A 26,001-nucleotide genomic window follows, 5' to 3' on the forward strand; every position below is an offset into this window, starting at 1 on the left:
TCCAAGAAAATCCAGGGCCTTGCCTAATCATTCTGTCCGCAAAAAAATATAGATTCCTTTCCCTCATTATGGTCGGTCTCTCTCTCTCTCTCTCTCTCTCTCTCTCTCTCTCTCTCTCTCTCTCTCTCTCTCTCTCTCTCTCTCACACACACACACACACACACACACACACACACACACACACACACACACACTGCAGAAAGTACTGTTTCAAGGGATAAGTTACAAAAGGTTCTAATACATTTGCTTTGAAAAAGTGAAAGTGGAAAACGTATTTCCAGAATTTAAGTAACTACAGCAAACAGACAACTGCTAAATTTTACAAAATGAGGACTTGACCGATGAAAAGGAATTCACTTAATTGTTCAAATAGGATGAAATCCTTGGTCCCTAATACAGCTTCTAGGGTGAAGTAGAACAGCTAGGAAAATAAGGATAACATAATAGACCTTAACTATGAGACTCAAATTCCATACTTTCAAGAATTATTTTACTGGGACAAAAAATATTTTCAAGTCTCTACTTAAATTATATTTTCAAAACTCATGTTTGAAAGTTTTCTCAGTAAACTGAGTTAAGTCCAAGTTTGTACTTTCTTGAGCAGTTTTTCAGGTGACTACAGTGCTTAAAAAACACAAATATAAACATTTATATTCTTATCATAATAACAAAGAATTTTGCTTTAAAATCTTGTCTCAATTTGTCGGCTACACAACTTATTAAAATGTATCACCAAGTGCCCCCAACAACAAGCGCGCACGCGCACACACACACACACACACACACACACACACACACACACACACACACATTTTTAAGGACCCCGCAGTCCTGTTTCAGAGAAAGGAGAGTCCATGGTTTCTAAGACCCCTGTGCAACACCCGAGAGCCGCAGGCGTCCTGGTCTTCGGAATTACCCCAGGGTATGCAGCACCTTCCCCAGCCTGAGAGCACAAGCGAGGGACAGAAGCACCGAGTGCCTACTAGGTCAAGCTCAAAGAAACTTGGGATTTGAAACAAATTCAAAGTTTTAAATTTTATTTTTATTTAAAGTTTTAAATTTTATTTTTATTTATATCCTATATTGCAGTACATTTCAGTAACTAAACAAATTTACTTTTTCCCCTCATTGCAGAATTAAGGATCTCCACATAGGTTTATTTTGAGAAAAAAAAAATGTTAAGTTTTATTAGAAACTATTTTGCTTTTAAACTGGAACACACACACACAGATACACAAGTGACTTCTGTGCTTATTAAAATTAGGAAAGGGCATCGTGAAGACTCCTGTAACAATCATTAAGACTCTTTAAAACACCAGAAACCTCATGTAGAAACTTCGCATTCAGCTTTTATTCTGAATCACAGCCAAGCCTTTGTTCCAAACCCGCATAAGTCACTGCTTCTTTCTTCTCGAGAGTAAGATTTTGAGCAAACATTATTAAAAGCTACATCTGACTTTAATAGACTTTCCCAATTTGCTGCTGAGTGTTTACTATCAAACTCTAATCATGACTTCCCTGCATTTATTTATACTTTCACACAAACTTTCAAAGTTTTCCCAACTTAAATAAAAACCCACAAAAACTATGGGAAATGCTTTGCTTGAAAGATAAAAGCAAACTGATTCATGTGTATTTGCAATGATGGCTGTTTATGTCTGTTCAAATACGCAGCTCAGAGCACTTTCAATACCTAGCTTTAACTGCATTTTCTTGTCTCTTAAAAAAAAAGAAAAAAAAAAAAGGAAGGTAAGGAGTTTCTTTCCCCATTTTGCTGTCACAATATAAATGGGAGCTAATGCAAAGCATTCCGGCTCAGGGGCATCCTGCACAGGACATCCAGTCTTCAGCGTGAATACTGTATAAGTCATTATCTTGCTTTCTGAATGAAATGGGGATGTTTTTATTATATATGGCCCAGCTAACATTTTTGTAAACAAAAACAGCAAAAGAAAAACCACAGTATCTCATGGGAAGGAAGGTAGGGATTAGCTTTATTTATTAAAGAGTGGAAACTGTTTTTTGCAGTCTTCCTATCACGCATTTCGGACTGTCTGTATTAAAATGCGCTGTACCTTTAACCTTGAACAATTTATTAGCTCCCACTATGTACTGACGAGGAAGGCCGCCACGGGAGAGTGATGTACCAGAGGTGTCTGTGCCCCGTAAGAACGGCCTTCTTTGTGAACAATCCTTAGAACAGTCTAATGCGGAGTCACAGACCCAACCCCAGGGCTCCCGTCGGATTCTACATCAGAGGACTTCTCTTGCAGGGACTGAGGGCATCCACACAGTAGAACAAATTAAAGGTAATGAGACTAAAAAGAATTATTTCCTAACTGAATGGACATATTTTAAAGTCTGTACAATTAACAAAAGTTTTTTTTTAAATAATAAAAAGCCTTCTCACAAGAGCCTCTGGTTTTGAAGTGTGTCACACCCTAGTTCCCTAGCCATGAATCCTAGTTCATTTTTTAAAATGAGGTCTATTTCCTGTAATTTTAGATATTTTAGAGTACAATTATTTTACATTTTTATGATGCCTTTGGGGTATCATTACAAATATTTTTATGTGTTTAAACTTAGGAGAGTAAAATTAAGTAATAGCTTCTCTTAAAGGGGGCTGTCAACTCTCTCCTGAACACAAATCTTTGTTTTAAAGCAATCTAGAGATTTATATCCCTAGTAACCATAGAAATTAGTCTTAAGCTTTTAGGAAAAAAATTGCATAAAATGCTCTTTATTTAATTAAAATCAGAGCTCTGCTCTTAGAAATAAGGACCTTCTTTTGAACAGAAAGAATTTTCCACAGAGCAAAACTGTTTTAACTTGAGGCTGCGCTCTGTAATAAATTAATCAAACACATTTCATTAACTCTTGAACTTGTGCACACCATGAGTCAAACACTGTCGGGAGGCTCTGCCCCGGGACCAGGATAGGGACTATGGCTGCAGAAGAGAAAGTGAAACACATAAGATCCAAAAGTACTTGAGAGTAAGACTGGGCAGAAAAACAAAAGAGCGAAGCCAGGAACTCAACTGTAACTCAGCACTAACAGTGTCGGGAAGGGCCCTCCTGGTGGAAGTCACTTGGCTTCTCTCAGGAAAACACCATTCACCTCTTCGTTAACACAAGACCCATCCACGTGTCACCGGTCAACTTTCCCTCTGGTGCTGATGCCATTTCTACTTCAGACATGGGACAATGAGACGTGCTGTGGACTCTGCTCACCGGGACTAAGACAAGCTGGTTACTGACTGGGAAGCCAGGGGATGGCTGGGGCAGTCTCAGGCTCTTCTGGGCGTCTCTTCCCGAGTGGGCGAAGGAATGCATGCTGGAGGGTGGGAAAGACTCCTCAGGCTCTGTCAGCGCTCCCACTGCTTATGGAATTCAGATGCGGAGGGAGTATGATGTATACTACCAAATTTGATTAGCTTTTATGAGATTTAAAATTTGTAGTTTCAACTTTTTCTCTGTAAAATGCATAATTTTAAAAGTCAGCCACATTCTGATTCTCATTATTACTTTTAAACTTGCCATTTGGAAACAAAGATATTGCTGATCATGTCATAAAGTAGACATTAAATATCTGTGAAGTGGTCACACAGTAGAGTGTAAACACCAGAACTGGCAGGCTACAAATCCTGAACTCTGCAATCATCAAGACTGTGAGAGGCTAGAAGGATGCTTCTTCGCTTAAGTCTCCGTACTGCTAAGAGAGCTCAGCTCTCATCAGATCTGTGAGCAGCTCGCCACAGGGAGTAGTACTGCATTTGCTTCCCATTCCACTTCGCAGCCTGCAAAAGGACATTTTCACAAACACTTAAGAAAACTGTACTATGTGTCCATAATGAATCGGCTATGTAACAAGAGGCAGGATATGCTGAGGCGTTTTAATTGGTGAAAACAGTCCCCAGGGGATTCGGCCAACACCATATCGTGTTCAGTGCCGCAGTGCTAAAGTTAATCCTCTGTGGTGGTAAATAGAGGAAGGATCTTTTTAACTGGGGGTAGGGACAGCAGTGAGGTTTGCTGAAGGGCTGCATCCTCCCGCCTTCACTGCAGTCCTTCTACAGGAGTTACTCTCCAAATGAGCAATGCTCACGATATGCCAATGAAATTTCACTTTTCATTCCAATTGTAATAGTTACAATCTATGATAAAGTGTTGATAAAAAAAAAAGCATTTAAACTATCTAGAAATCATCTCCAAGCAACATGCACATTATAGTTTCCTAATACAAGTTCAGTACAGCCCAATGCCAGTGTTATGGCCATAGGGCTGTCACAGCTCAACTTGTCCAGTCCTAACCCTCACAGGCAGGGAGGGAGGCAGCAAGAGCCAAGACCCAGATTTCCAAGGAAACGAGACTAGGAGCGTTTCCTTGGCTTTTACCCTCTAGCGGCTTGTGCATTTCTACTTCTGCCTCCCAAGCCCCTATCATACAGTGGTCACAGTTACACGACAACAAACCATATTTTTGGCTCAGGGGAGGTTCTTCAGAGGATCACACAACACAGCCTATGTCTTGGGTGACTAACACCACACAGGCTAGGGAGTGGAAACCAGCCATCAGGGAAGGACCAAGGATGGTGTTTTGTTTGTGTTTGTTTTTTGAAACAGGTTTATGTTAGTCTATGCTATGCTAAGCAAGTCTCCTGCCTCAGCCTCAAGTGCCAGGACTATAGACTGGTGCTATTGCACCTGGCTATGGGAAGTATTTACCTGCCTATTTGTACATAGTACAGAATGAATACTTTACAGAATAACTCCGGATCCTTAAGTCGTAACACTGCTGAGCTTAAATCCTTGCTCGTGAATACAGGGATTACACTCCCAGATCCCTAACGTCTAGTCCAGCTCCAAACAGCCCAAGGCTTTTGCATTTGACTGAAAATTACAGCATATTAAGGTAGCTCTTCACAGCCAATCTTATGAGTACTATGCCTGCTTACAGATGAAGGACCCAGCCCTTCTGCCTCTCCACCAGAGCCCACTCCAGACATTCAAATCTCCTTCACTTTTCAGTGATGCTCAGCTATAAACACCATTCAAGGGTAAGGAAACTAGCTTAGAGAGACTAACAATGGCATTCAAATCGAGATCCATCGATTTACCCTCCATACTACTTCCAAGCCTCTGGGAGCTCCAAAATGCAAACTAACAACACATAGAATCCTTCAGAGATGTCACCACACATATACCATGCTGGGTAGAAACACCATAGGCCCTATGCTGGAATGTGCAGGTAGGAGACAAGTTCCTGTGCCTACACTACAGGGCTAAAGCCACTTAGTTGTCCTTGGTTGCAAAAGGCCATTAGGAGCCTCACATGTGCCATAAGATCAGAGAAAGGAGCCATACCTGTGGGCTGGAAAACAAGGAGGCAGTGGCCATTGACTTTGAAGCAGGAAAAGGAAGATGGCTGGTGTCCTCTTGAGTGTCAGCCTCACCAGATCTGAGAACCACAACTGGCATAAGAGGGAGGCTGAGGAGGAATTCTGGGGCCAGAACTCTGCATCCAAGATGGTGCTGACATGCATTCCCAAATACTTAGCCTACTTTTGCCTCAGTTTCTTCATTTGTAGAAGGGGCAATAACAGCATGCATGTCACAGAGGGTAAGATGCGAAGGGACTAGAAAAATACCCAGGACATAGTAAGTATAGTGGGACTTGGGAAGGTCACACAAAAATAATGCAAGGATATTTATTTTCTCTCTAAGGCTGTCACATGACCTGCCCAAAGACGTGGAAGTCAAGAGTGCACATGAGAATTCGAAGTGGACGGCAGAGCCCTGTGGTGCTGTCTCCAGTCTGGGTCTGCACTGGAAGAACTGTGCATGTGAAGTGCTGGGAAAGTACAAGGCTCCTGTGGCTACAGCACATTCCTTAAGCAAGGAACCTTCTTCTAAAATTCTTTGCTATAAATAACTGCAAAATCAAGACCCCCCCCCCACACACACACCTTTTCTCTATATTCCTAAAAGAAAGCTAGAACAAACAATCTATGATCTTCCATTGAAACTGGACAACATCAAGTCAGAGGGACTTCCCCTGTGAACAGAGAAAAGCTCTGACTTCTTAAAGAGCAACAAGGCAGTAAGTGAGGCAAGAGAGAGAAGAGGCACCTATATCACATATCACATCAGTCCTTATTCAAAGCTACAGGGAGGGGCTCTCTGCTGGGATCCTCTATCCTCATCCCTCATCCCTGTCTCTTGCTGGGACTCTCACACCCTCCCCTCTGTCTTGCACCCAGTGCAAGCTTGCCTCTGGAGCTCCCATGTCACCCCGTCTAGGCTGTGAAGCTATTGCTGCCTCTCCCTGGGGCCTCACAGCTGATCAGTGACTCCTACTAAACTGCTCCAGCCAACTGGCCGCTCAGCTCTGTAGTTCCTCCCTCACTTCCGGGCTCATCTGCCAGCCACAGGCTCAGATCTTTCTTAGTGTGCCTGCCTACTGTCTTTCCAGTCTCATCTGTCTGTCCTCTTCCTGTCCAAGGTCTACATCCCTCCACCCCCACGGGGCTTGCTCAGATCTTCCTTTAAAGACGGAGAGCTGAGGCCTAGGATACTTGTGCTAACAATGTTTAAACCAACAGCTTCTGCGCACCCTTCTCAAGCTGACACAGGAGGCTGCCCTACTTACCTTTATCCCTAAGCCTGTTCTTCCTAAAGAGCCACTGCACCAGAGCCTGGGGGCTGGGTGTGAGAGGAACTGCTGTCATACTTTGCTGCAGTGTCATGCAAGAGACTAAAATGCTCTAAGTCTTAAGAACTCAGGATAAGAACAGATGTCTCAAGTAGCTGGGTTATGCAGTGGTTTCAAGCATAGTTGAGGAGGAGGAAGAACACTGTGAGCTGCCAAGTAGCCTGGACTAAGCAGGCTCCCCCAGAACAGGATCACAGGCTTCTTTATGTTTCTCACAGACTTCAATTCCCGAAAATCCGTATCTCAACCAGAGCAGCTTCTGAGGACAAAGGGTTCAGAACTGAGGTACTAGATTGGCATTAGAGAGGACAATGCCCAGCTCAGAGTCAGGTAGGAAGAGACAATGAGAGCCCCCACTCTGCCCATATAGCTGGACCTGATTTCCTTCTCAGAACTCAAGCTGAATTCCTGGGAACACTGTAAGCCCACCAAGAGGAGCACATATTCCAGTTGCCAGTGTATTTATAACATGCCTCTGAGGGGAAAAAAAGAACAACAACAACAACAACAAAAAACCACTAGGAGAAAAAAAAATCATTTAACTTAATTGGCACTGACTGACCAGGCCCTGGAATGATAGGCACAACAATGGCTTTACTATTCTACTATTAATAGCAAATATATCCCTTGCACTCATGGACCACTGTGCACACTGGGGGTAGTTTCATATGGCTCCTGCTTGTGATGAGTGTCCTTAGAGGATGTTACTGTACGTGAGGAGACTTGCTATCTCTATTTCACACCCCGGGAACTAAGGCTCAGGAGGCTCAGTGCTGTGTTGATGCACTCAGCAACTAAGCGCCAGGACTGGATTTCAACCCAGCTGATGTGGCTGCAGAGCTGCCCTAACTCTGCCTGCACTGCCCAGCATGCAGCACCACACAGAAGCTGCAAGCTCAAGTGTGGTCTTCTAACACCCCTCCCTCATCTTGAAATGCATCAAACCTCAACCTGGGATGAGGTTTATATTATTATTATTTTACTAATATCAACTATATCATCTAAGCCTGAGAGCATAAGGAAAGGACAGGCCAGACAGATGTACTCACAGATGTTTACATATGAAGGCTGCCAGCTCTGTCAAAGAGAAGATAACTAATTACTACATACAAATGTGCTTTCCCACACACTAAAAAAGTTCAGATGAATCTCACAAATACTAATGAAGAATAAGAAGAGAGTAATTCTTTTCTCGAAAGGAGGGTTCTTGGTACATACTGTTACCAGAAATTTGGAAATTGACTTACATGTCTTTCCCAAATTTGAAAGTGTTTGTTATTGTTTTTCATTCCTCCTAGTGGAATGAACTCCTAACAAAAAGAAGCAAATTTTCAATATTGGCTATTTTACTTGTTGCAAAATAGTACTGTGTCATTAGACCAATAATGTTAACATCCCGGAGTACCTTCAATCATTAGTAAAGACTGTTCCACATTCTGCAGAGTTTCATGAATATTCATTAAGTATTTAGTAAAATAAGTGGATGAATTTGGACTATTGTCACAATTCAAAATCAAAGATTTCTTAAGTTTTCCAAAGAAAACAGTTGTTTGTCAGGAAAAAAAAAAAAACAAAAACAACAATTCACTGTCAGAACAGAATTATCAGCAAATACAGGAAGTCATGATGTTTAACGAGTACCATAAACCCAGTTTATATCCACATGGGCATACATTCACAACCTCAAAATTAGGCACATAGGAGCAGCTTGAGTATTAAGGAAACACCTAAGTTTTCTATCAGATGCAGAGGGAAGGAGTGTGGAAAGAGGCCGACCGGGCACTGGGCCGACTTGGAACTTCCTTCAAGTAAGACATCACCTTTGTCCCAAGGCCTTGGATAGAAGGCTCATCTACACAGCACTGCCCCTCCTGCTCTGTGGACGGACCTTGGTGACTGAACAGAAATCAATGTACAGTTGGCCCAACAGGCAAGAGGGGGGTCTAAAGGTGCCACTTTTTCTTTGGGGAATAATAACTTGAGACTATCACAAGACAAACATTTTAAAACTGCATCCCAGAGCCTAACAACTTCCTTAAGAGAGCATTTCTTTCAAATTAAAAACAGTAGCTTCATTAATGCATGAGCCATTTCAAATTTGAAACACAACTCTAAACCATACCTCGTGGAATGGAAAGCCATAATTGTAATGCAAAATGAGACCAACTGAAATCACTATAAGAAATGTGAAGTAAGTAAATGCTTTTTTCCTGGGGGTAGTATAAAACGTATGAAATTACAGTAGCAAGAAGTTATTGATTCCAAATTATAAAGTGGAATTGAGGGCTTCAAAATATTTTTAGATTTTTTTTTTTTTTACAAAGAATCCTGAGAGTGAAGAAAACTTCAGTGTGCTCTGGGAAAGCCTACCTTTTAGAAAACCAGTTTCATTCGCACAGCTGCTTGACAGTGCCATACTCGGAGGACACAGCACTCGCCTGGCCTGCTGGAAGGTATGTTTTCAGACCCAGGTATCCACTCACTGTCTTCTACATAACCATCTGTTACTTAATGGCTAAGTCAACTCAATCATTAAACCAGAACCAGGTAAGAGGAATTGGGTCAAGTTACCCATATAACAGACTGTTCTGGGAAGCTGATTTATGAAAATTTCCAGTCACCAGGCAAAGAATTACAAGTGGCAGAATGTCACCTCCCAGTCTCTGAAGCTACACTCTAAAATAATAAAAAAAAATGCCCCTTCAATACTGAGAACAGCTTTTCAAATTTATGTGCTCTTTTGTTTTGGGTCAAATACAATGACTGCTGATTAAAACAGTTCCCTGTGGGCCTCACCTTACTGCCCTTGGTCTGGATGGGTGCTATCTCCCATTAACCAGGTACACAGCATGGGGTAGAGACAGGGCAGTTGTGTTAGAGGTCAGCCAAATACAATCTTTCTGTTCGCCATATCTATGAGCAGTGAGACTCTAAAGTGACTTTATAACTTTATATTATAAAAAAGTGTCTATTTGGTTGCATTAAAATTTTATAGCCTTATGTTCTGCTTATGGTAGACAGTTTATGAACTATGCAGAATTAGAAAGTAAAGTCAATTCATAGTGACAGCACTCTGAAATACACTCTATACTATTATTTGTATATCTATACTCTTTACATGAATGAAATCATATTCTATGGCCCACTTATTTCACTTAGCAGCAAAAACTTCTTAAAACTTCTAATAGCAACATAACATCCCACCGTCACACAGACCACGATGGAGCCATGTCTCCATTGCTAGACAACCAGGTATCTAATTCTGCAAGACAAATCCTGCTGTAACGAGCACCAATTTGCTACATCAAGGCATTCTTGTATTCCAAACCACTGATTTTGTAATTCATTAGGATAAAAATTGAAGAGCAGATCTAGAGAGTAGAGAGTGAAAACATTTTCAAATCCCGAGAGGTTCTGCAAACCTGTCTCCTGTTCCACGGGTCTCCCAGGCTTTCTAGTCCTAGGCACAGGCAACCTCTGAGCAGTGCTGCCATGGGGGGAGTGGGTGGCTCTCTCTGCACAGGACCCCTGCATTGTCAAACAGCAGGCCACGTGATTCCCCCTAACAGGATTACCTCTGACTCCTTTCATTTCCAGTTAGTGACCATTTTCTCACTCACACAGGAAAAGTTAAGACCTCAGTTTCCTCCTCTGGGAAGTGAGGGAGTCAATGTAGGCTACTGGCAGTCTGCCATCGTGTGCTTTTCTCCCCTGTGGAGATGCACACACCACATTATGTCCAGCGACACTGGAAGAAGGGCAAACCTCGCCCGTTCTGCTGAGCTGTCCGTTGTTGCGCAGGCTGCTTCTCTTAGAGCAGATCAGAAAAATAACCCTGCAAACTAAAATCCTTAAATACAACCACCACACTGTTTCACACTGAGATAACATTCATTTTACATACTGAAACACACAGTCTAGTTTTTAATTCTTAGTCCGGACTCCATAAAACTAGATGCCACAGCTGGAAATTCTGATCCAAAATTATGACTTCACAGAAAACCAGATGCCAAAGTAAAGATAAGGTTTCCTGGAGAAGGGTAGCTATTTAAAAGGCAATCGAAAATCTGTGTTAGATTTTCTACAGCAAAACAGAGACATCCAGGGTATTATTCAGCATCGGAGTGCACATGTTTGCAGAAGGGGAAGCTGCTGTCTGCAGTCAGATTTCTTACCATAGTACCACATACCCCTAACCTGACACACACAGAGAGCCCATGACATGAAACACCCCTAAATCATCCATCTACCAGATGCCTCAAAAGCAGCACAGGGGAGAAAGAAGAACTGCCGATAGTAATCCTAATTGTGTGAAAACAGTATTACTATAAAACCACTGAAGATACCTAAATGTTGTCGGAGCAGAGCATTTGAAACATTTGTTACTTAAAAACAATAAAAGCTACCTGAAGCAAGGAAAATAGGGAACAGAATGACAGTTGGCGGTGGCCAGAAGCTACTGAGTCGATAAAAACATTGCTGTAAAGAATATTTTTGCCCTTGAAAATTAATTCACAGCACAAAGACTATCTGGAATAAAGGTATAAAAATATTTTCTCTTTAACATCTTTTCAAAGAAAACTGAAAAGGTTTATGACTTTGAAATCCAATTATACATGGAAAGTTTTCCTATATTCAACATCAAGGATTTTTTTATTTTATTTTATTTATTTATTTATTTATTTATTTTACTGAGGTCTTACTACATGCCTTGAGTTGTGGAAACGGGAATAAAAACAAAGCAAAACAAAACAAACTGTCCTCAGCTTTGCCTGGCACAGCCTTCAGCTGCAGTTGCCATGGCAGAGGCTGGGCGTCCCTGGGAGGAGGCGCTGGCTGCTGGGTGTTCCTGGCACAGCTAGGAACCACAGTTACTCCCACCCTCTCTCTACCCATCTTCCCCACAACCTGTAGGCCGGACGGACGGGGACACACACACACACACACACACACACACGAGCTGGTCTCCCACTGGGGACAGAGGCAGATCATACCAGTCTCAGACAACACTGTACTGGATCAAACCAGTTCTCCCATCAAAGGGACACCCAGCAGCAGGTTAAAGCTGAGGAAGGAACGGCTCTAATGACGGACCAACCATACCTGCACAACTCAGAGACTCCCATTTTTTTCCCATTCAACAAAATAAATGGAAAATATGAGTCGTTATCTAACAGATTATTTCTTTTAATGACAGTTTGGGTTCATAATTCCATGAACTCCCATTGTCTTCTTTTCCTGTCTACAAGCCATGGAAGCTAAGAATGGAGCTGGTTTTAAATGCTGACACCCCAGAAAAGAGTGCTGTCATCAGCTGTGTGCAGCCATTTACAAAGACAAGGGAACACGTCCCAGGCCTTGAGAGGCCCTCATGAAACCTGTATGATTGTTCTGATCTATGCGTCAGTAACAACCACAGAACAAACAACAGGAGCACTGAAGGATGCTGCTCACCACTGGGACACTTTACCTGTCATGTTTGCCAGCATGCGTGGGGCCCTGGTTTTGATGCCAACGCTGACCAAATAAATGCCGGCCCGTCTTTCATCTCTACACACCCATCTTTGCTTTATACAGCTTGCAGGAAGATGACCAGTGCAAAGTCAGACACAAACACGAAGGGGATCTGGAGCAGAAGTTCAAGTTCATCCGGGAAAAGCAAGGCTGTGCTCCCTGACACTGGAAAGGGCTGTCAGAGCCGGTCTTGACGCACAGCAGAGGCAAAGCGACCAAGTGCAGCATCAAAGACCGCAGGGTATATTCAGAAGAGGGGTGAGCAAGTTGCACTGGAAATGACATCCTGTGCAAGTGAGAAAGGTTACCTAGTTGTTTCAAAATTCTTTTGGGGGATACGTGAAGAAAAATATTTGAAAGTCAATGGCTCACAATGAGGCACAGAGAAAAAACACCAAATAAACATTTATAAATAACTGAAGTCCTTGGAGGCAAAAACACAGGAATGGAACAAGAGCATAAAACGGGAGGCACCAACCTAGTTTGGGGATTGGGCAGAGTTTGTAGCACTGAGGTGACGCTCAAGAAATAAGGAGCAAAGCTGCCTCTTCATGCATATTCAGGACACAGAACAAATGCATACACCTGATTCTTGAGCTAAAGACATGAAACTGAGATGAAGTTGGCCCAGCAGAGACAGTTGGGAAACGTGGGTCCACAGGGGAGTAGGAAACTAGGAGGCAGAAGAGGGCATGTCTAAAAGTCAGCCTGCCTCATACCAGCTCTGTAATCTCCACAGAGATTGCTAATCCCTCTGAGGCAGAAAGAGGAAAGAAAGACTGCAATCAGAAAATGGCCTACTCAGGATTATATTTACATTCTGCCTGTCAGAAAAAAAAAAATCTGTTGCTGCATGGTAAAAGAAGGAATCCACCCACCTAGTCATTAAACACTGAGTTTCTCCCTGCTTTGTGCCAGACACCCGACTATGTGTTCAGTCAACAGATGGACCCTGCAGGTGATCAACAAATTTCTTTAAGAACTGAGAAGATAAGTGCATTCTGAGACTATCAAAGTATTTCAAACCCCATATAGGACAAGGTACCTATATCCAGAATATATAAAGGATTTCACTCAAGCCAAGAAAAACAATTTGACTTAAAAGTGAGCCCAAGACTGGAACAGACTGCTTACAAAGAAGGCGAACAGGTGCAGGAAAGATGCCAGCATCACAAGCAATTGTGGACATGCTATGGGCACACATGGTACCTTCCAGCCGGCAGACCACTGACGCAGAGCCGGGGGGGCGAGGGGGGGGGAGCCCGAGAGGACAGGACTGCCTGACAGGCTCGGTCCCTAGCACAGAGACAAAGAGACGGACAGACAGACAGACAGATGAAAGACAGACATAAAAATGATTGACAATAGCAAGTACCAATGAGATGTGAAACAAACGTAATTTGAATACATTACTGATGGGACTACAGAATGGGGCAGTCATGTTGGAAAGCAAGTTAGATTTAAAAAAAATAGCTTTATCGTCATTTATTTTACACAGCGCACACATCTATTCATTTAGAAGTACATGTTCTGCACTTGCATTGGTGGTTCAGTGGTAGAAGTACATGTTTTAATGTTTTACCATATTAACAAATTGTGCAAACATTGCTCCTATCCATTGCCTTTGCACTATCCTAAAGCCCCATGTCCATTACCAGCCACTCCGCATCTTTCTCTAACTTCTGATTCCCTATGTATTTGTGTTCTAGACATTCCATCTAGATGGATTCATACATTATGTGGTCCTTAGTGTTGGCATCTTGGACTTACCATGTTTTCAAGATACAGCCTGGTTGTAGCAAGTATTAGTTCTTGATTTCTTTCTACTGCTAGATAATGTTTGTATGTATGTATGTATCTTCACAAAGCCCTCTAAATCTACTTTAACCAGAGTAATAAGGGAGGGAAGGGGGAGGAAAAACTGAGAACCCTTGATCACAGTCTAAAAACAAAAATTCAATCAGAGCAGTCAATGCTAACAGACCTTGGATATTTTCACTATTTTATCATCATAAATAATGTTGCTATAGACGTTTGTTTATAGGCAGTTTCTTAGAAAGGTAACAAAAACCATATGAACTGGCAATCCCACTCCTAAGGACTAGCCCTAGAGAAATAAGAACTTCATGCTGACACAAACACCTACACACAAATCTTTATGGTAGCTCAATTCGAAATTGTTGAAAAGCAGCCATGGCCCACTCTACAGGTGGTAGATAACTAGAGTTCTCCATAGGAGATTGCTGTGTGATGAGACAGGAAAGAAATATCCATACGATCATCCTCGAGTAACTGCAAAAAGCACACTCCTTTAGTCAGACTAAGTAGAATCATTTCAAAGGTTTATACTACGCAATCGATTACAGAATTCTTGAGAAAAATGACAAATGACAGCAATGAAGAAATTGGTTAATACGGTGCTGGGTGAATATGGGTGTAGAGGGAAGCACCCCCAGGGCAAGGCAGGGGGAACAAAGGCAGAGCTTGGGAGAACTGAGTTACATTTTAAACACTGTGGTCATTAGGGCCTCTGAGAAGTTGGCAATGAGGGCGGGTTTGATGCAGAGCTCAGTCAGCCACATGCAGACACCTGGGCAAAGCATTCAAGCAGAGGCGACAACCCAGTACATGTTCCTTGAGACAGACATGTGCCCAGTATATGTGACAGACAGCAAGCAGACTTACTGTTTAATCAGACATTCAGATATATAGACAGCTACAGGTGCCTCTAATTGGACAGTATAAAAGGAGTCTGAGCAGGAATTACAAATTGGAGGGTTCCAGGGCTAGAGACAATGTTTAGAGCTACAGAGTTGGAGGAAATCACTGTTTGTTCCAACAAATGATAGGCACTAAATGTCAACTGTGTGCCAAGGAGGAGAGGTCTCACACACTCTCACAAAATCCTCTGCATTTTAAGTCTGGATTACTCAGAGCAATGAAGGAATTCCAGAAAGGGGGAGAAACAGAGAGATAATCACAGGTCATAATTTAAAAATAAAAACTGTTAGAAAAAAAAATCTGAAAGAACCCTGAAGCTTCTGTATCAAATGCAGGTGATTTGGGGGTAGCTCTTCATCTACGTGAGGAATGGGGAAGGCCCCTTGCTCATGCTCCAGTACTCCTCCAGTCACTTGCAAGCTTTCATTTACTGAGTCTACTAGGGAAACCCACTCCTTGTCTCCGGTGAGCTGGTAGGTGAATCAGAGGCAGTGTGTGCTCTGATAGGCTCCAGGAGGTCCACTTTCTGCCAGCTCACACTTAGCAGATCCTGGAGTTATTGTTTTTCTTGTTTCATGTAGTACAACATTTGGCTTTTTAAATCACAATTTTTTGTTCTTAAAATGGTGACTGTCTCCTTCCTATACACATTGAATGTCACTCTCAGAGGAAATTTTGGGGTGGATGGCATAACTCTGAAGCAGTTACTGACAAATTATGAACAGGCGTCACTTCCAGCCCTTTAATGTTGGAATATATATTGCCCAGGTGCTCAGTATAGCCTGCAAGTCTGACCTGGGCAGAATAGAAATCTACCTTTTCAAAGCAGTGCAATGGATATTATCTTTATGCCAGGTTGGCTATATGCCAGGAGATCAGAAATATGGGATTGGAGTGTGTATTACCCACTAAGCAACTAATTTATATCCCTAGGTTAGCTAAGTCCCTTTGAACAGACATTAATTGTAATTACCTTCTGAAAAGAGGCAAGAAGATGCTAATGTGTGCTATGGTCACATATGAAGGATGGGTTAATATTCAGGTTCTGCTGAGAATTGGGGTTTTGTGTTAATTTGCCTGGAAGTCAGGAAGAGGTTGTGTTTATGTGAGAAACTTGCTATCAAGTTTTTAACAGCATCCCTGACTGCTACCTACAAGATGCAGTATCAGCCCCTAGGGCAAGCAGAGACATCTCCAAACATTGACAAATGCTCTGTGGAGGCTGCATTACCCTAGTTAGCATCACTGGCTTGCATGACCTAATGACAGAAAGGGTGCCAATTCGGCTGGGCTTCTAAAGCAACTGCAGCCAGACACCAAAGCCTCTGCAGATTTGCAAGCTGCATTTTCTCTGCATCTCAGCTGTTCTCTCTGCAGTACTGTGGTGAAACTCTTTACCTCTAGCACTCAAGCTCTGTTTGTTAAAACTCAGACTTCCATACAAAGCATGACCCATTCCTAATTCCAATTAGGAAAAAAAAAAAAGAAAATCCTAAGGCTTCTAACAACCTGACTGAGGCCTGGCTCCCACCCCTGGTCTGTGACCCAATAGGCACAAAAGTCATTCGGGAACACAGCAACATCTGCAGCTGGTGAAGGTCTGAGATAGAATGAGTTTCCAAAAGGAGCATGGCCCTGTGTTGACAGAGGGTGCTTTGGGGGCAAGGAATGGCAAGCGCCCAGCACATAATCCTTTAGTGCTGACTACCAAGCCCCGCACAGCAAGCAGCCTGAACCCCAGCAGCTCACAACACGGAGGACGGCTTTCAGCGTTTGAGACAGATTTGTGGGTAGTCCTCCAAGATGCATTCGAGTTCCCTGGAAAAGCTCCATTAACTTTGAGATATGGGGCCAGCAGGGCACGGTACAGCTACATTTTCAGGGCTTCTCACCAAGACTCTTTATACTTCTGGATGAGACGTTAGGTACCTGAAGATGGAAGTTGATGTTATTATTAGTGAATAGTGCTCACAGTCAGACATGACATTTAGTATGCTCCATGGGCTCCTAACAAAATACACTAAAATATGATACTGCCTCAGTCAACACAAGGCCATCATTGAACAACCAGGGTCCAATTTGTGGGCTAACAGAAAACCAAATGTTTGCCTTGAAACTTTCCAACTAGTTTCAAGAATAAAATTCAAGAATATGATAATATACATATCAAATGTATATGAATGCATCCAATTCAGAATGCTAAGAGCAGCAGTCAAAGTTTAAAAAAAAATCTTAAGATTTCCCAAAGACTAAGAGAAGACGAGAGACAGGAGATCTGAAACTCTCGCCAGCTAACCTGGAAACTAAACTCTGTGTGGACTAGAGACGCCTGCACCTTATGCTGTGACCTGGGTCTTCAATCTCAGCTTTGCCCCAGGCAGGCCTGAGTCTCCCAGAAACAGCTCCCTCCCCCTAGCCAGGGGACAGTCAGGATCAAAAGACAGAGGTGGGACTTGAAGACATGAGAGCAGCTTCTGGAGACTTCAGCATTCACTGTCAGATCCAGACGCACCTCCCCACCTCCCCACCTGTCTGGGGTCTAATGAATACGGCCTCTCTACTGCTGGGTCTAACGGTGGATTGCCTGGCTTTAGGGGCCACACACACTCCTCAGTACACAGATCACAAAAAAAGTGGTATTTTCACATTTAAATGGATTACTTAAATGTGACACACTGTCTCTAAAACCCCAAAGTTGGTCTAAAAAACAAAAACAAAAGAGCTCAGTCTACATTTTAAATTGACAGCCAACAGAAAAGAATGGGTAGAACCAGTGGTCTGTGATGTGTCTGGAGAACTGTGGACTGTTTAGACTAATGTTCCGTCACTGCCTTTATATGCACATGGTTTCTTTCCCTTTCAACCTGAGAGTAGGAGACTCATGACACTGAGGACCAAGGTGGGGGTAGCAAAGATGCAAGGGGAGAGTGTGAACTTGTCACAGAGGAGACATCACCACCAGTCTCACACTTCAAAATCACAAAGGCCAGGGCTTATTAAGCAGCATCTTTTATGAAGTGCTCAATTCTGTTAGGTGACTTATCCCTGTAAAGTTTCCATGGGAATCATGAAGATTTGCAGATGTGCAAAAAAGAGAACTGTTTCTCAGTTTTCTCACTGCAGATGGGGCAAGCAAGCAGTTGCATAAACCTGCCATAAGTCGTCAGGGAGTCAGCACAGCAACAGGCAGAGAAGCGTCAAGGAGAGACTGAGACTCCACAGACACAACTCATTTTATCATTATCATTTAAAAACTAAGAGTGAGAAATAAAGCTCAATTTGGGGGATTTGGGCTACAGAGAACGGGTGTGAACTTAAGTATCATTCAGACACAATTTCCATTAACTTTAAGGATCCTTCACTTTGACCTTTCAATACTAAGAATTCAATGGAAGATCCATTGTGTCCCTACTCAGTCAACAAGAACAGAGTGCCTGCCACAAGCCAGGCATTGTGTTGGAGCTGGGATACAATGGGAGTATCTCCACCCAGCCAGCCTTGATCTGAAGGCACTTATACTTGAGTGGGAGCTGCCTGAGCAGGGTTAATCAGCTAATACAAAATCCACACAACCAAAGGAGTTCTCAGGTTAGGCAGTGAATGCAGGAGCTAGGGAGAAGCTGCCCAACAGATGGGCACAGAAACTACTCTCTCAGTAGATAGGGATGGATGGTGGAAGATCCAAAGTGTCTTCTCCAGTTCCTGTCAGGAGGCCTCCACTAATATTGTGTCAACACTGCCACATAATGGGGGCTAGGAAGGAGACAGGAAGCACAGTGCCACGTGTTCTAAGCATTCAGCTCACCCTACTCTGAAGAAGGCACTCATGACCTGCTACAGGTTTCATTTTCTCACGTGACTCCCAGAAAGTGCATCTATGCATTCAAGTACAGTCAGTCTCTCTTTGTGTCAGTCCTTAAACCTTCCCAGAGAGGGTGAGATCTAAGGGAGCACAGCTACCTAAAAATAATATACTAGAAGTGGTCTTAACGTTTCTGGAAAAACTCCTGGCTGGTATGCAATGATACTCCCCAAGACATCTGTCTGCACCACTGCTGCCACGAGATAAGTGGTACTAACCAACAAAGGAAAGGGTATCCCACCACAAGGTTGTGGTCATCTTTTGTTCTGCATGTGAAAAAAAAACCTGAACTGCTAAGGCTCCTGGACAAAATGTAACAATCTGATTCATCACATCATAAACTGACTTATTTAAGGGTTGGAAGTGCATCTTATAACAAAGTCAGCAAACTCAATAAAATGAATGTACACAAAATTCATACCACTGGATAGGAGAGGAAAAGACAGGTTTCTTTTGGCACTCTCCATGTATTTTTGAAAATGGTAAATGGATACAGCAACTGAAAATTACCAAGACATTTTTACATTTAAGGAAAAATTATTTTTCCCTAACATACAACAAAGAGTTACAGTCAGCACCAACACATTTAAAGGACTATTTTAAAAAATGGTACTCACTGGCAAAATCCCTTCCCCCAGCCCAACACAGCCTTTTCTCTAGCACAGATTATTGATTTGCAGGCAGCAGTGAGTACTCCCAAAACTAAACCTCCTTACAGCGTAAGCCACAGCCGATACAAAAGCTTTTGTGGAGAGAAAAGGCAGTGTCTGAGATCAAGAGGGTGAAACACCAAGTAGCAAAAATGAATCCTCTAAGAACTATCAAACCAAACAAAAAATAAAATTAGATATAAATTCACGTTTTAGACTGTGGTCAATTGAGGTCTAGACAAAACCCTATGTTTGTTCACTGCCTAGTCTCCAGTCTGCTCCAAGTTTGAAAAGGTAATTGAACACAGTCTATAATTACTGGATTAGACACAGATGGGCTCTGTACATTTCAGGGGGAAAAAAAGCACTGTTTTGATTCATTTTATGATTGCCTGTAAGGTCAGACTTTTCAGAATGTACTTTCATCTGTTAAATGGTTTCTCAAGCTCCCTAGGGAAGATCTTCAGTAACTGTGCTGTTTTAAGCAATTTGGGCCCATCAGATCCTGTCTTTGAATGTAACTAGCTGCCCATTTTCTAGTATTAGAAACCTGCATGTAGGTTAATTGCTACATCTCTTACATATTTTCTGAAGTTGCAGTTTTGGGGGAAATTCAATATACTGTGCCTCTTTTCTGGCAAGAATTGTCTTATGATGAAGATCTTCACACACAAATGTTACAATTTGATAAATGAGCTGGCATCACTTGAAGTCCATGAAAAATACTTCCTAAACGACTCAAGTGAAAAACAAAAAAAGCAAACATTCTTCTGGACACAAGTTGTTAGCAACATTGACGTGGTTATCTTCCAGCTGGCCAACTTCGAAAGCAAAGCATATTCCTGAATAAACCCTTGGGTATGGTTCTTTAGAACTGCAAATGACTAGGAATGTTGTCTGGGCTAAAACGAAACAAGCAACACTACTTCCTAGTCTAAAAAGGAGACCCTCCCCTCACAAACGCAGCACTCTCTATCCGGCAGGACAACCACGAAGTCATCACGCAGCACCGCATAAATCCCTAGAGAGCACCCTCTAATGCAGAGGTGCCAGGTCCCTGTGGAAAGCTGCACGGACTGCCAGCCCTGGCTGAAGTGCCATTGCCTTTTCTTGGTGTGCCGAAACACAGACAGAGGCTTCTCACGCGAACATCTCGGACAAGGGGCCCCCAACCCTGTCACACAACACGGGGGAAAACAGCAAGAGATTGAGGGAAGTCTTGTACCCAGTCTGTGCGTCCCTCGTGGCTTTCCCACCCGTATCACGATATTAGAAGCATCTTTTATTTTTTTCATTCTCCACTCCAATCATAGCTTCATTTTCTATTCCCTAAATTTGCTTCTGGTGTCATTCTGATAGAGTAGAAATGCCCTAACACCAGAGAAGTGAAAATAGAAAGTACACAATGTGGAAGAGTCTCAAAAGGTTTACATTTTAGGAAGGTGGTTTTGTATGTGTTCAATTTTTACAGCAAAGGGGAATTTATAGTCACAGAATAAATCCTAAGTTGCTGTTCTTTATGAAATCACATGCACATAGGAAGTTTTCAGGCTGAAAACAGAAAAAGACTCACAGCCACATTTGGAACTTTCACCAACACTTCTGGTAAGACACACAAATGTGATTCATAGTCACCTCTTCCTGCCACAGAATCACGCAGTTTCTAATGGGTGTTTTAACAAGATTTGAATGGAGGCACATTTTACAGAGGCGACTGTTTCTGTTGCTACAGATGGCTCATTGCTGCTGCTAAAAGAAGTCACTACAAGTATAATGATCTTGCACGGACCCAGGAAGTGGCTCTAAAATTAAATCTACCATAAGTTCTATCTTCACAGGAAATGAACAACTACCCCGATTTCCCATTTCACATGTATACAAATTTTCTTATACCGATTTGCTCAGAGTAAGACCGACCTGTACTGACTAGAAGCAGAGTAGCATGTAACTGCTGTAGAAAATCATTCCCAATTTCCGCCCTTGCTCTCTGAAAGGCTCATGCTCAAACCAAGATAGGATCAGAATAAGGCATTTGTACAAAACCATGACAGAACTTTGGCCTTGTGATTGTGCCGTTTTATGCTTTCTTCATGCGCTGCACATAAACCGAACAAAGCAAGTCAACTGGCGTGGAGAAACTGCCAAGGGAAAAGAGCTTCTTTAAGTCAGTCTACATGTGAATTTCAATACGTGCTTCCAGACTGACTACCAAAAATCACAACTTAATGCAGATTATGAGCACACGGCTTCCTTACGTGAGTGCTGAGGGCTTTAATTTTTCTTAATTCCTTTTCTAAACATCACCTCCTTCCCCCATTTCCTTACTTTCACCCAAAGTCACAAAAAGAGGGTCTTCATACTCCATCAACACCAGCTTAGAGCTGAGCAGCTGCAGCTCGCAGCCTAGCTGGCCTCAGATGCATGCATTCTATCTGCTAACTCTCCCACTCCAGATAAACTGAGCTAAGTCCTGAAGCTTGCCGTAAGAAACAAAAGGAAGCTTGGAGAGATGTTTCATCTTTCTCAGAAAAGACCTTTCCCTTTTTAAACAATTTACATGATGTTTTATGGTTCTTTTAGAAGAGAATTATAGTAAGTGGCACTCCGAGTGGGCTGTGTGAACCCACAAACCACTCCTCATAAAAAGTGCTATAATTTTCCAGGACAGGGACAATAAAATATCTTACATCAGCCAAAGCTTAATCACAGTGTGACCACAGTAACAAACACATCATTTTCATGAAAATTAAGTAAGATAAACCTGACAAAAAGATGACAAAGACAAGTTCCACCAGAACTCCTCCACCTTCTCAGCACACACTATTCAGATTGTCCCTTCAAGTCCCAAGTGGCTTAAAGGACAGGTGGAAGTCTAGTGCCCAAACTTTCAAATGAACTGCTACTAAGTCCAGGCAGGAAAGGTAACTGCAGCTGTGCCTCAAAGAGCATTTTAAATAAGATCAAATCTTATTTAAACCTAGCTACAATCACTGACTTCTTTCTTTCCGATCAAACTCATGAAGGGTTCTAATGAAAATTTCAAGAGATGCAGTTCCCATTTCAGGCCACTAGGGACCAATAAGTACCTTCCACTTCCCAATTTGTAACTGAGTAGTGAAAAGACCCAAGAACTCCTATCCTGGGGAAGGGAAAACATAGTCCCTCTTTCTTAACACACCGACTTCACTATCGGCAAACCAGCCGGGAAGATGCACATGCTATGGGGAGAAGAAGAGTGAGGACCAAATGAGGTGGTTGAGAGATGGCAGTGTGTGAGTCTCAGGAACCTCTTGCTTTCCTTTGCCCTGTGTTAGGATTACTAAACTTGACACTAACAAACCAACTCTGAAAACTGGGCTTCTCTGAAGGGTGGAAGACACTGCAAACTATACAGACACAGAAAATAAAGCCTGCCTAATACAATTCCCTTAGCTGATCACAGCAGCTTGTTGCTCAGTCAAGCGTAATACTAAAATTAGGATCTGTGAGCAAGCCAAAATATCTATAAATGAGTATCATTTACAGAGTTATCTTATGATGCAGTAAGAATGGCAAAGTGAAACAGAATTTTCTACTTAAATCTGTTAATAATTACGAATTCTGGTTAGAGAGAACTATCCAAAATATTTGCATTAGTCCTTAAGAGCAAACCATTGGAAGGGAACTGGAATGAAACAGTATAAAGACTAGGGGAAAAAACCCAATACATACAACCCCTTAATGACACATTTTATCGCCTTTCAGCATCTTAAGTTAAAAGTGTGTGGCTCTTTCTAGAGCAACAAATTATACTGAATTTATTTTTTTGTACACAGCTCAAAGTTCCAAGTCTTTCCAAAAGGGTGCAGTTAATCAATGTTCTCACTTCCAGGAGAACCTGGCAGATTGAATTAAATTGTGAAGACAACACACACAAAAATCCGTTCTCCATACACACACACACACCCATATACAGAACAGTCACAATGAAGTAGCAAGCCAATAAGTAGAATCCATTATTTTTGAAGCAAAATACACTTTTATATTATAAAACATACTAGGTTTTGTTTTGCTTTAGATAGTCTAGCAAGCCTTTATGTTTACTAAAAATGTCTCCCATATACTTAAGGCCCCAAATCAGAGCTTTGCAAATGCAATCTGGGGAGAAAACAACAACAACAACAAAACCCTGATTCCCCAAAGAAGACTGTACAAACAATATATGGTTCCAAGATAAACAAGGGTACCCAAGGCCCCAAATCTCTGTCCAGTGTAACTAGAGACCTTTCCAAAAACTTAAGATGCTTGCATATCAAGGACTGCACAACAAAAAATGATATCTACATTTAAATTTTGCATTAGCCTAAACACAACAATGCAGAGTTTATCTAATTATATAAAAATATCCGAAGAGTTTATGATGTCACTAAGTGTTTTTCACCTCATGCCACAGAATGAAACTCACCCACCCATCTAGCCCACACTCACTCTACCCAAGCCCACTGCCCTTGCTAGACTCTGGACTTAGAGAGTGCAAGGGCAAAAGCCTCCTAAGCAAAAGAGTTCAAGGTGTCTCTTTCACTCCCAGCCAGGTTTCCTCTAGGTCCCCTCACTGGCGGTTCTCTGGCCCCACAGCATGGGGTATGGGCTGATCTGCATGGCTGGCTCTACAGACATATTATGAAGCCTTTACAATTGACCACACAAACACAATACCACAATGTAGGTCAGCTTGTGTGCTCAAATGCCAAAGCAAAGCTTACATGGGAGGAAACTACAGACATAAATCTGCCAGGGTAGAATTCCACCCAATGATCCTAAAATTATTTCAAGGAATCAATCTCCAAGAATGCATCATGAAATCAGAAGAGCTGGGCTAAGCTTTGGGATTGGGGGGCTGGGGGTGGGGGGTGCTGGAGAAAATGAAAGGCTTTAGAAGAGGCAGCAAAGGTCTCACCAGTCATTATATCATTGAGAAGGCTCAAACTACAGATGAAGTTAGATACTGAAGATTGTAGAACGGGTATTTAAAATTATTAACTGATCAAAAATTTGTAGTTGTCATTAAAAAAAAATACAACTTAGCAATTCAGTTCAGAAGGAAGACTATCCCCAGGAACATACACATCTGTTTAATATTACAAGCCAACTGTCAACATCCTAAGTGAAGTTTTAATTTAATATTTTTTCTTTCTTGATGTTTTACCTTTAATCAATGCCTCATGAGAGTATCAACTTTCTATAAGAAACTGTTAAATATAAAGAAATGTTATTGTAGCATGTTTATAAAATCATAGTTCGAGAACTTTTTATTTTTCCAAAGCCAGACCACAACTTAATTATCTGCAGGACATTCCAGGCTCACAATTGCAAGCTCCAGTTCCCAAGCAATTTTAAACAATATCTACTGTACAGGACAGAGGGTACACAAAAGACCGCAACATGCTTATATTTCCAAAAGTCAGCATTAGGCCCTTTCGACATGGTTTTTATTTTCATTAAACAATATTTGTTTCCTCACTAATCATTAAATGGTTTTCATCACCAGCGCCTTCTTTCCTTTCACATGTCAGCTGTTAGCATCAGTGTTTGTGTTCATAATAAATAAAAAAGTGACCCACCCAGTTACTGAAAAATGAACACACACGATGCCAGGCTCAATGAGTGTTAGGGATTCAGCAATATATTCACACTCTGAAAACCATTCTATTTTAATCTAGGCTCAAAAAAAAAAAAAAAAAGACCAAAACTTAATGGACTTGGTACAATATTCTCCTTTAAATGAGATTCCAGCTTCATGGTGCTTATGTTATTGTGGGCACACAGATCCAGTCAGTGGTTCAAGACACCAACTTGGGAAAACGGAAGAGGAAGAAAAGAGAGCAAGTTCAGATTCCAGACCCTGATGGAGAAGACTGGAAACTGCTGCCAATTTCTACAGATGCATGAGGAAAGTAGCCTGATTGACATAATACACCACACACTGCCCAATGTGAGCAACTAATAGAGCATGCCAGTTTTAGGAAAGATTCTGAGGAAGGGCATTGAAAAGGGAGGGAGAGAAGAAAGGAGCTAGAGGAGGAGGAAGGGCAGGAAAGAAGACAGGAAACTACACTCTATGATGCATTAGGGACAATCATAAAATACATAAAATGCAGAAGAAACAAAAGAAAGTCACATCTAAGTTGGAAGTGAAACTGACAACCAGCAGAAAAACCACCCAATAAATGACCTGAAGAGCCTTCAAGGTGTCAGGCACTTGCATAGTTGCACAGGAAGCCTGTTTTCAGAGAAACAAATGTATTTAAGTCCAATAAGCTATCTCTACATTTAGATTGGTGGGCCAGTGCAGAAAGACGGGAGTGTACAAATGCAGAGCAGTCCACATCTGCTGTCTGGGATGAGCACTTTCAAAGCCTTATTCATTTTAATCCCCTCGATTGAAAACTACTGTCTTCACCTATTAGCAGGGAGGAAAGCAGAAGTTATTTGGCCACAGGTCACTCTCCAGGAACAGAGGATCCCTGACATTATCCTTAACCCATAAGCCATCTTCGGTGACA

At 42.0% G+C, this 26,001-nt stretch overlaps 1 protein-coding gene across 3 annotated transcripts in view; it reads right to left on the bottom strand.

Annotated features, from left to right (window-relative positions):
• The window catches only part of Stx18 (syntaxin 18), a 98,463-nt gene that overhangs the window by 54,978 nt on the left and 17,484 nt on the right, over positions 1-26,001 (bottom strand). The window contains exon 1 of one of the 3 annotated variants that reach the window (XM_076545681.1): positions 9,083-9,190. The exons of the other annotated variants lie outside the window; for them this stretch is intronic. The gene's annotated coding sequence lies outside the window, so the exon portion shown is untranslated. Of the gene's footprint in view, positions 1-9,082; positions 9,191-26,001 lie in introns of those variants that run through there. 3 annotated transcript variants of the gene reach the window in all.

The sequence above is a fragment of the Peromyscus maniculatus genome, chromosome 10, assembly GCF_049852395.1.
Source record: "Peromyscus maniculatus bairdii isolate BWxNUB_F1_BW_parent chromosome 10, HU_Pman_BW_mat_3.1, whole genome shotgun sequence".
Taxonomy (NCBI): Eukaryota; Metazoa; Chordata; class Mammalia; order Rodentia; family Cricetidae; genus Peromyscus; species Peromyscus maniculatus.